We start from the raw sequence: 10,999 nt of genomic DNA on the forward strand, positions 1-10,999 counted from the left end.
CTGCTCCTGGAGCTAAGGAGAGAGTGGCTGGACAGAGAAGGTGCCATTTGCTGGTTGGGAGCCTTTGTGCTTTGGGAAAGAAGGAGTTCTCTTAGCAAAGCTGCTCTGCTTCCCTCCCTCCCAGCTTTTCATGTGTGTGGGCCCAGCCTCTTCCAGCTGTTCTCCTTGAGCTGCAGGTGCCCCTTGTTTGGTAGGAGGGAGGAGGTTTGAAAACCCTTCTTGCCAGAGGGCCAAAAGCAGCAGCAGCAGCAGGGCTGGGGGCTGGCTGAAAAGTTGGTCCTTGCAGCCTGTTTGTGGCCAGAAACACTGTGTGATAGTGCTGATGCTCTGCTGGGGAAATGGGTTATTCACCAAAGGGAGCATGCAAGCTGCATACCTGGAGCCCAGCGTGAAGGGAAGGAGGACTTGATTCAAATTTGGTCTTCCATGTTACTGCTTTTCTTGTTCCTGTCGAACATCTTGAGAGGGAGGAAGGTTGTGCTGCGCCAACACAACTCAGCATCCTCTCTGGTTCAGCCTTGGCTGCCACAGGCTGAGTACATTAGGATGAAGTTTGCAGCCATGTGACTACTGGTGTTTAATTCTTACTTGAGCTAATGAGTCGCTCCTGCAGCCTTGAGTGAGTTACTGACAGCAGAGGATCTGACGTGTTTGCCTCAGTCAGGCTCAGCAATTTGGCTGCTGCTGCTCCATGCATGGATGTGGAGCTGGAATTTCTGCTGCAGGAACCCTGTCAGCCTGTGCTTGTCACTGAGGAGCAATGCTTGATTTTATTCTCCTGTGTGATGGTCTTGGAAGTGATGGGGCAGAGCAGCTCAAGGCTGTGAGTGAGTGGAGTTTGCTGTGTGTTTGTTGATGGTGGAGATGAGATGATCAAACCCCTCCTTTGTGCACACTATTCCTTGGAGACACCCCCCAGGAGGGGACCTCTGGAGGGTTATGTCTCACTGAAGGCAATGCTGGGAAAGCCTGGGAATTGCTTCACCAGGGAGCAGGTAGGAGGGAAATGCTGGTTTTATTAAGGCAGAATTTACTGAAGCTAGTAAATGATCCCTTAGCATCTTTATGCTAGGGGCAGGAGAGATTCAGTGAGGGTTTGAGGAGTCCTGCCTGTGTGCACCTTTTGCATCCTTTTCTGCTGCCCAGTATGATGCACAGTATGTGCCTGCATGGCAGTAGAAAGCCCCTGCCTGAGCACTCCATCCTCCTAGCCAGAAAAAAAAAAAAAAGATCTGCCCTCATTTCTGGGAGGGAGCAAGGCTGAAGGGATGGGGGCCAGAATTGTGATGGGGTTTAAAAAGGTGGTGTTATTCCTGTGTCACAGGAACACCAGAAAGGTTCTTTATGACTTTAAGGACAGAATTGAGGCTTGATCACCCATCTCCTGCTCTTACTGCTGGCTGTAAAAACCCCCTCAGCCACTCCGAGATGAGGCATGGTTAAAAAAAATGGGAAAATCACTCAGTAGCCTTTTATTCACACATGGGTGGCAGTGAGATCAGGACCTGCTTTTCCCGGCTTGGCGTCAGCATTGTGCTCTTGCGTGAGGTGTGTGAAAATAGGCACAGTCCTGTAAAATTGATTGCCTCATAATTAATTTTCCATTTCTCCCCTGAGTTCTTGTTTCTGAGAATATCACCCAGGTCCTGTGAGTGGGTCCCTGAGATCCACCTTGCAAAGCAAGGCAGGCAGCATGTTGGGAGCAAGTGCTGCTTCTGGTTGGGAATTTGCTTTTTCTTTACAAATGGTGACACAGCAGTGTGTGAGACCTGCTCTAAAGCTCTATTAAAGCTAGAACTGTTTGATTCATCCATCTTGCAAGCTATCCTGACTTTAGGGTTGGACTTCCAGAGCCAAGAGATTGTTTAACTTTCCATGCTAAGCAGCTCATACACTTTTTTCTTCTTGGTCACACTGGGGATAACTGAATCCCCCTTCTTGTTTTGGCAGATGATTTTCTGAGGCTTCCTATGGCTTTACCTTTCACAGATGTGGCAGCATCCTTTGGGAAAAGACAGATGGAAGGTCCCTCCCCTACCCTCTTGACAGATACAGACTCGGAGTGTTTTGAGCCGAAGCAGTCGTGTGGGAAGTGCAGTGGTGCCTTCTGGTCACAAGATCTGCCAAGGACTCCTTGCAGGGAGGTGTGTTCAAAAGCACAGGCAGGAGCTGACGAGACTGATCCACAAGGGGTGTGGGAAAAGGCAGATGGGGGGAGTGTTTTGGCCTCCAGTCCTGTTTAGCCGTGGTGAAGCTGGCTCCTGGCATGTGTACTACCAGCAGCAGGAAGGCCTCTGGGAACTGAAGATGCTGATTCAGTAGGGAGAACAAAAAAGCCTCTGGGAACTGAAGATGCTGATTCAGTAGGGAGGACAAAAATAAAGCCTGCTATCTCTTGGCTGAGCAAAGGAGGGAATCAAAGAGAGATAATAAGTAGCTGAGGGCTGGCTCATTAGCAGGTATCTGCTTTCCTGTGGCCTCTTTGTCTGCCATTCCTGTAGGTACCACAGAGGAGTTACTGATGAGCAGGTTCCAAGTGGTTTGAGGCAGCCTGAGATCAGGAGCTAGTAATCAGAGCCATTTGTTTTCCCAGTGAGCATGCAGCTGCTGGAAACAAAGTTCAGGTCCTGCTGTGTTCCCAGGAGTGATCCAGGGTGCTGCCAGCCCCTGTCATCCTCCCACTGCTGGGTGCAGTATTAATCTCTCTGCTTAGTCCAGTGCTCGTTTTGCTGAGGGTTCCTTTCCTCTGCTGTCTCCCCTCCTTCTGTGAGGCTCTTGTCCCAGTGGAGCATGAGCTGGAAGAGCAGGCTCCTTTCTTGTCATGCTTTAGCCGTCTTCTGCATCTTTTCCAGTCTTGTCATTCCTCAGACTGGAGGAAAGCAACTTAAAGTCAGTAATTTTTAAGGCATATTGCAGCAGGATGAATGTTTCCAATGACCCTGATGGGCTCCTGGTTAGATTTGGTTGTTATCAGGCAGCAAATCTTGGGAGCCCAGAGCCCAAGATGTCCTGCAGCAATTCCAGCTTGCAACTGGTTCCTTGCTAGAAACAAAGGGCACTGTTGGGGTGGCAAAATTGCGTATTTCAATCACCTGCTGAGCATCTCTAGTTGGTACTACCCGGGTGAGGAAGCCTGTCAGGTGAGCTGTGAGCTGGAGAGAGGAAAAGTAGCAGAACTTACCAAGGAGCAGCCACAAATCCTACTGCTCACTCAGTGACTGAACTGCCCTGCTCTTGGCATCTTTATGGAGTCAGTATCCTGCAATATGTAGAGATGCATTCCCTGGCCTTGGAAGATATCTGAGGTCCTGTTGAATTTGGCTGGATCCAGTCTGGCTTAAACCCTGCCCCGTGAGATGCCCATCTGTTCAGTGTCTTCCTGGGCTGTGCCCAGGAATTTGTCAGACTGAGCAGAGAGCCTGTGAGCTCCTGCTTCAGGGCTGGGTTCATTTCAGTGGCAAGGAAAAATGACCTAAAGGTTTATTCCTGAGGATAAGGATGGCTGTATCTTGGAGAGGAAGAGTTCACCACAGTACAGAAACTCTTGAAAAAACCTTCATTTGAATCAGAGAGTAAAATTAAAAATGTAACAAACTATTTCTGTTAGATAAATCGCTAAACCAGAGGTTAAATATAATTTGACTCGTATGCCTTGTCTTCACACTTTTGTACCTTAGTTTCTTTGATTGTCTATATATAAGAAGTGACATTGGAGAGCATGGGTTTATCCTGAAGATTTATTTGTCATGGAGAGATGAAGGAGCTGTCTGGCACTTGCGCGTTTCATATCAAGTTGCGCTTCTGGCAGACGGCAGTGGAGCATTGAAAGAAGATCACATTGTAGAGCAGCACAGTAAGTTGCTATAAGGATGGGCAGAGGTTTGTCTGGGATGCAGGGACTCTGGATAGAGGGCTGCTGGGTTGTAGGATCTCTCTCTGGTTCACGACACATGCAGGTACAAAATGTCTAGTCAGAGGGTTGGCAGCAGCTTCAATGAGGGCATGTTCAGGTTCGTTGTTAAAATCCAGTTGGAAGAGGAGGCTGGTGTGAAAAACTGAGATACTGGCAGCTGGCTGGGGAGCTGCTTGTGTTTTCAGAGGTCTGAACAAGGTCTGGAAGTTCTGAACCAAACTTTGCCCTGCTAGCATCCATTTGGAAGCTCTTTTCAAGGCAACCAGCTTTGATGCAGTGTTGTGCATCTGCCTCTACGTTTTGCTCTGTCTTGTAACCCTTCAACACCTGGGACTGAACTTTTGCAGTTACTGACAGCAGCTGGTAGGGACTGGTTTCCAGTGTGAGGCAAGCAGGTGCTGAGGGGCACACTGATGGTTTATGCCTCTTCTCCAAATCCTCCTCAGTTTTCAGCTGTGCTCCCTAAGTGGTGAGGGCTGTGGTGACCATCAGGCCAGGGTGTAGAGTCCTGCTGTTGCTGGAGTGGAGTGCAATCTAGGGTGAAACCCCACTGTGCTGGGTTCTGTGACAGCATCTGGGAGGGAAACTCTGGTGCTCTGGGTGAGCTGTTCCTTCCAGCTGACTTGGCTGAACTCTCATGTGTGTAGCAACAGTAACAATCTCAGAAAGTTTGAGGAGTCCAGTTCCTACTCTGAATTTTGAAGTATGAGGATTTGATGGACAGTCACAAATATGTAACCTTTGTCAGGGAATCTAGGCAGATAAGACGTTTACAGCTCTGTGGGATGTGTATGAAAACACAGTATGTTGTATTTAAGAGAGGATTCAGTTTATTTGGAAGTCCTCTCTGCCTCGAAGTATCACCCACACTTGTAAATAACAACATGGAAGCAGGAGGCGAGACATCATCCTTTAGACAGGTGTTGTCTCTCCCATTCTGCAGCTGGGGTGGATGAGAGTGATGTCCATGGTCACAGGCCAGAGTGAGAAACAGAGCCCAGGAGCTGGAATTCCTCTTCCTTGACTAATGTCACAACGCCATTTCTTAAACCTTCATTTGGTTGCTGATAAATGTGGTGATCAGCTACAGCTTCAGACACTGAGGGCCTTCTCCTTGCAGCTGGAGCAAATTAGGTGCTCATTGTGTCCAGCTGTCCTGTGAGCACTGAAAATGCCAGAGAGATTTTAGCTGCCACAAAGTGACACGGAAGGCTTGTTAGTGCCATCACCCAAACCCCTTTCTCTGCTGTACGAGCATTAGCAAGTGGTCCTCCACACCTTAGCTCCAGGGGCAGAGCAATGTGTACATATGGCTGTTCCCCTCCTATATTTAACAAAGCTGTGATTACATGCAGATATAGAAGGGGCTGATAAGCTGTTCGAGTGCTCAGCAGAGAAATGGCACCAAAATAGTTGTAGTGTTGTTTCTAATTGCAACGGATGAGCAGCCTGGCTCATTAATCCTCCCTATCAGCAGCACATAGCCTGTCTGCACCAGAATAGCCCTGATCTCAGCAAACCTGCATCCAGCCCTGGCCTTCTGTTTTCGACGTATTTGGAAAAGACCAGCTTCCAGCACAGCCCCGAAGGGACTTCCACTTGGCTGGGCTGACCATCCACGGCAGAGACGACCCAGGGTGTGAGGGGTTCTGCGGCATTTCGGGAGGCTGCCAGGGTGCACACACGTCTGTGTAACGCTGACCTTAGGCTGAGCAAGAGTGCTGCTTTGGCAGGTGCTGTAGTGCAGGTACTCAGAGAATCATGGAATTGTTAAGGTTGGATAAGTCTTCTAAGACTGAGCCTGACCATCAATCACCGCTGGCGAGGGATGAACCATTGCACCGGCATCTCCCATGGCTGAGAGGGTGGTGGGGCTGCTGCCTGTGCAGCAAAAGCACCCGTGTGGTGGGAGCTGCTCTCCCTCACCCCACTGAACAGAGCTGGCATGGCTTTACACTGTCACAGCCTCTGCTTTAGAGCCAGAGGATGCAATTCAGAGAGAACTCTTGGGCAAAGGGCCCATGCTATTGTGTTTCTCCCTTCTCTTTTCCCCCTTTCCTGTTGGACACCTGCACAAAGCTCTCTCAGGGGCTTTAATGAGTGCTGTTGACAAGCCAGGTTTGTGTTTTCTTGCTGTCCTCAGTGACTTCAGTCTAAGCCGTTCTTGCAGAAATTTTCTCCAGAGAGATGTGTGAGCTCCTCTTGAAAACTGCACCAGAGTCTTTAGCAGCACTCAGTGCTGTTGCAATCATCCTGAAATCCTTGTGGTAGGAGGCTGGAGTCAGGAACTACACAGAGCAGAAAGGGAAATCTGGGGTGTGACAGTGGCTCAGGAAACATTACTGCATCAGGATGCAGAGCTCTGCCCACCTGGCGTGGCAGGAGGGAGGAAGGTCATGCAGAGCAGGGCAAGCACAGGTGTGATGGCACCACTGCTTTGGCTGCTAAATGGGGATTTAGTCTTCTGCAGCCGTGTAGTGTGCAGGTCACCAAGTGTTATGCAGGCAGGAGGTTTGCTCTGGGGACAGGCTAATTATGCCTGTTGAAGGCTAGGAGCTTTTTCCTCATCCTTTTTCTTCATTTTAACTATGCATGTTGTGTTGGCTGTGAAGGCTGCAGAGTGGGCAGCATCCTACAGCACACTGCTGAGGTGGGAATGGGTCAGCTGAGTGCTGGCAACTGCCTGGGGCCACTTGGTCAGTGCCAGCCCATCTCGAGGTGGGCACCTGCAGAGCTGAGCCCTTCTCCACTCACCACCTTGCAAAGAGCATCTTGCAAGCTGTCCAGCCCAGGGTATGCTCAACCTCATGCCCTCCCAGCTGAATTCCTGGGGTGGCTGGGCTGGATGTGGCTGAAAAACCATTGGGGAATTGAGTAAATAAACTCTTGCTACCTTTGTCCCCCTTTTGCTGGGATGACCACACATTGAACATGATGAAGCAGAGGAGCCATGGCTCAGTGCAATCTGTCAGAGTAAAGGTCATGTATGGGGAAACTGGGCAAACGGATTTCTGGATCATCCTAACATCCCAAGGAAGTTTAGTGTCTTTGCTTCTTCAGCCTCTCCTATTCTACGTTTCTGTCTGCGAGATGCCTCCAGTAGCATTCCAGGCACGTGGTGTACACCTACAAAATAAAGATGGTTTGCCTACTGAAATTCTCCTTTCTGTTTCAGCTGAAAACAGTGTTTCTCTTTGCTTCCTTTTTCACCCCGAGGGTGAAAAAAAAAATCAGGCTTTTAATGATTGAAGGGTGAAAAAGATATAATCACCTTGCTGAAAAGTAAGGGAGATGTTGAGAAGCAAAGGATGGCATGTACAGGGAAAATTGGGCACAGAAGTAAGAGTCCCCCCTCACATGGATTTGAGGGACAATGACAGGTCTCTGCCAAGTGCTGGGGATTTGGGAACACCACGTTTGGCAGTTCATAGCAGGACCTCTTGACAGGGGATAGAAATAGGTCCTGGGAGCTGGGCTGGAGAAAACCCCACTCCTTTTGCTTCACCCATTTGTTTATGATGTTGGCCTGATTCAGAGCGATGGAAAGAGTGACCAGATAGACAGGGAGGTTCTGCGTGGCCAAAAGTCCACCTTAGTCCCTGCTCTGGGCTCTGGGGACAGCTGGGCTGAGATCAGACACCTGCAGAAGGAGGTGGAGTCATTGTGTGCCTATCCAAGGGTCTGAGAACCTGTCGGATCCCCAGCTTCCCAGGGTGGGCGTGGGGCCAGCTGCCTGAAAGCTGGTTGGGTCCAATTGGCATCCTAATGCTGGGAGACAAGGCTGGATGCCCAGATATCGGCAGCTTTTCCCACCTGAGGTCCTTCTTGTCTTCCCTGCAGCCCTTTTGCCATAAAGGTTAAATTCTGTTTCCTCACGGAGGGTGCTTGGGCACTTTGTCATCACCCTACTGGCTCTGTCTCACTGTGGCTTCCTTGCACTTACCATGAGAAGGCTCAGCTTTCAGCTCCTTGTAATTTGTCTGAACCTGAGCTATTTGAGGCTAAAATTTTCCATGCTGGGTAGGTGCCAAGGCTGAGCACCCCTTTATGAACATCTGAAGCTCATTTAATCTATTTCCATTGTATTTGTAGGTAATTCTCTTTTAACTTTAACTGGTGAGAATGCTTGGAATAAGATGTTCTGATTTTATTCATGAGGAAGATTAAAATAATTTAAATTTCATTAGGAAAACTATTAATTTCATTAACAGCAAGACATTGCATAGAATGCATAATTCTCCTAAGGCTTTTGTTTAGAAAACAATTGAAAAGAAACCTTTTGATAAGGTCAGAGTGTGTCACTTTGACCTTTTTGGTGATGAAGCTGCTCAATTGCTTGCCCCAAAAAAGGGCTTCATCTTCTGAATGCACATCAAAAATGAAATGAAGTTGCTGGTTGAAAGAAGGGCTTTGACTTTCCTCAAAACATTGTGGTGATCTGTGAAGGAACCATCTCTTAAATGGCTTGATGTAGGTAGTTTTTGAAAAGATTGTGTTTCTTCTGAAAAGGAATGTCAATATTTCCTGGTGGATAATAATCCCAAATAGTAAATGTGAGAGAGAGGGGAGCTTTGTCTGCCTGACTTGGTTGTTTCACAGTCTTTGAAGCCCCCTGAGGGTGTGGAGGTGCCTCGCCAGGGGCTTATGTGGGTCGCCAGCAGGAGCACTGGGGCACAGCCCCTGCCTCCACTGCCCACGTCACGAGTGCTGACATCCTGAAATGCGGCTGCTGCTCTTCCAGCAGAATCCAAGGTGTCACTTGTGGTTGGAACCCAATAGAAGTGTCCAGCCTGGCCATGGTGGGAGGGAAAACACAACAAGGGGCTCCTGTGTTGGGTTTGTATTGTCTTCAGGCAATTTGTCCCACAGCATGGGCTCTGCAGTCGTACTACTGCTAAACCAGACTTCATGGGGCTGTGGGTGGGAAAGGAAAAGGGGAAAATCCTGTGTCAGTGCTGGACAGCACTTGCAAGGCTCCTGTGCCCTGCCTGGAGGATGTTGGCAATGTATTTTTTCTACCATGTCTATCTGGTGGCAAAGGGGAGTACAAATAGACACAAATCTCTGAATTGGGTCTTAATGTGCAGGTGAAACTCTCTTTATAGAAAATAATGATGTATTTTCATGCTCATGAGAGATCTTAAAAATATATTAACTTACAGAGGCTCCCCAGAGTTTCAGGATTTCCCAAACTACTACTTCAGTCTTTTTATTCTGCCAGCCTGTGAGGGAAGTGAAGCTTCCCTTTTAGATGACGGTTTCTAACAACAAACTCTATGCAGGTATTGCTCTTCTTCCTTCCTAATGCTTGTCTGATCCCCTCTGGGGGAGCACTTAGACTGGAAGCACTCAGCTCTCTTTGCTGGGAAAATCCTTCACTTGATACCCTGAAAGTGCAAGAGAAGGGCTTATGGGAGTTTTGTGTTTGTAGTCTTGACAAGTGAACTGCTCATTTGCTGTTGAGCTGAGACGTGTTTGGAGCTGGACATTCCGTGTTGGATATCCCTGTGAGGGTCCAGCCCAGCTGGGGGGCCTGGACACTGTCCACTCCAAGCCAATATCAAGAGCAAAGCACGGAGCCAGTGGTGCTGCTGTGGTTGTAGCAATGCTGTGCTCACACTCTGAGGGATGTGAGCTCCTGACACACGTTCTGAGCTGGGGCTGCCCTCCAGCCAGGGTAGTAGTTACAGCTGGGGCTGGTCTCCCTGACCTGGGAATCTCAACTTGCACCTATGTCAGGGAAGGGTTTCTTGTTTCTGCTCCTCTTTCTGGGCAGAAAGGCATTTATGTGCTGAAGTGTGGCCTTAATTCTCACACTCAGCATTCCCTCTGTAGGATGAGGGAAGGGAATTACATCTCAGGGCTCAGTTCTGCTTGCAGAAAATGTGGATGGAAGAAGATAGTTTGGAAGTCCTTCAGGAGAAGCTGTGGCCTAAGGAGCAAATCATGGAACCACAGAATGGTTTGTGTTGGAAGGGATGTTAAAGATCATCTATTTCCACTCCTGCCTTGGTGCACTTCTCTGGATTCACCCTGAAAACACTTGGTGTGCTGCATGTGGTGTCAGGGTGGGAATGCTTGTTGTTAGAGCAGGGACATTCAGAGATGCAGCAAAGGGGTTTAACTATTCCCTAGGGATGGTTGGTGCTGAATTAAAGGAGGCTTGGTGTTTAACATAGTCAAGAAGGGAAGAAAGCAACACGTGGAAGTTGGTTTCTGTGTGATAAAGGAGAACAAGCAGTAAAAGCTGGTAGAAAGACTCACAATACACTGTGAGAAAATCAGCCCAAAATGCACTGGAAAGAACAAAATGGCAAAATTGTTCGTAATTATGGTAAGACCATTACCCTGTGGAGAACCTGCCATCTAAGGTTGAGTTAGAAGCAAGCAAATTATGTCTCAAAGGGCTTTTAATATTTTAGTAATTCAGACATATATATTATTTAGTTGGTAATTTACCTCTTACTTCTTATAAAAGCATCAGCACCTTTTTTGCAGGACAGGTGTCAGGGACATTGGTTACATTTCACACAGATAACTCCATTGATGAGGTAAAAGGTATTATTTTAAACAACTTTTCAGCAACTTTTCTTTATTAAAATGAAAATTTCAGAACTTTGTGTCTTGTATGCACAGTTTCAGTTCTGCATGGACAATACCAGGGTTGACTCCTCTGAATTATTTTGTAGAGGTTTGTAGCATTTTTTGAAAGTTGCTAGCAAAATTTTTACAGACCTGTGATCACAGCATTTAAACAATCTAATTTACTCAAAAGCATTCTTGCAATTAGCAGTTTGAGCAAATTTTTAAGGATAAACCCACTTTTAAATGTCGTATTTTCCTTTTTACTGCCTTGGGGCTGAAGTCCCCAAAGTTTCTGAGCTTCTGCAAAGTGAAACCCTCTCAAATGGCTGATCTCAAAGTCCTGTGGATGCTGCCTGAAGCAAGGACCTGGAAATTTTGATTCTCTTTTCACACACCTGGTTCCTCTTGTTCCTCTCCCCAGGTTCTCTGTTCTTTAAATGGAAACTCTGAGATATGAATCTTTCCCTTTTCCCTTTTCCCTTTTCCCTTTTCCCCTTCCCC

The sequence above is a fragment of the Coloeus monedula genome (assembly GCF_965178545.1).
Source record: "Coloeus monedula genome assembly, chromosome: 2".
NCBI lineage: Eukaryota > Metazoa > Chordata > Aves > Passeriformes > Corvidae > Coloeus > Coloeus monedula.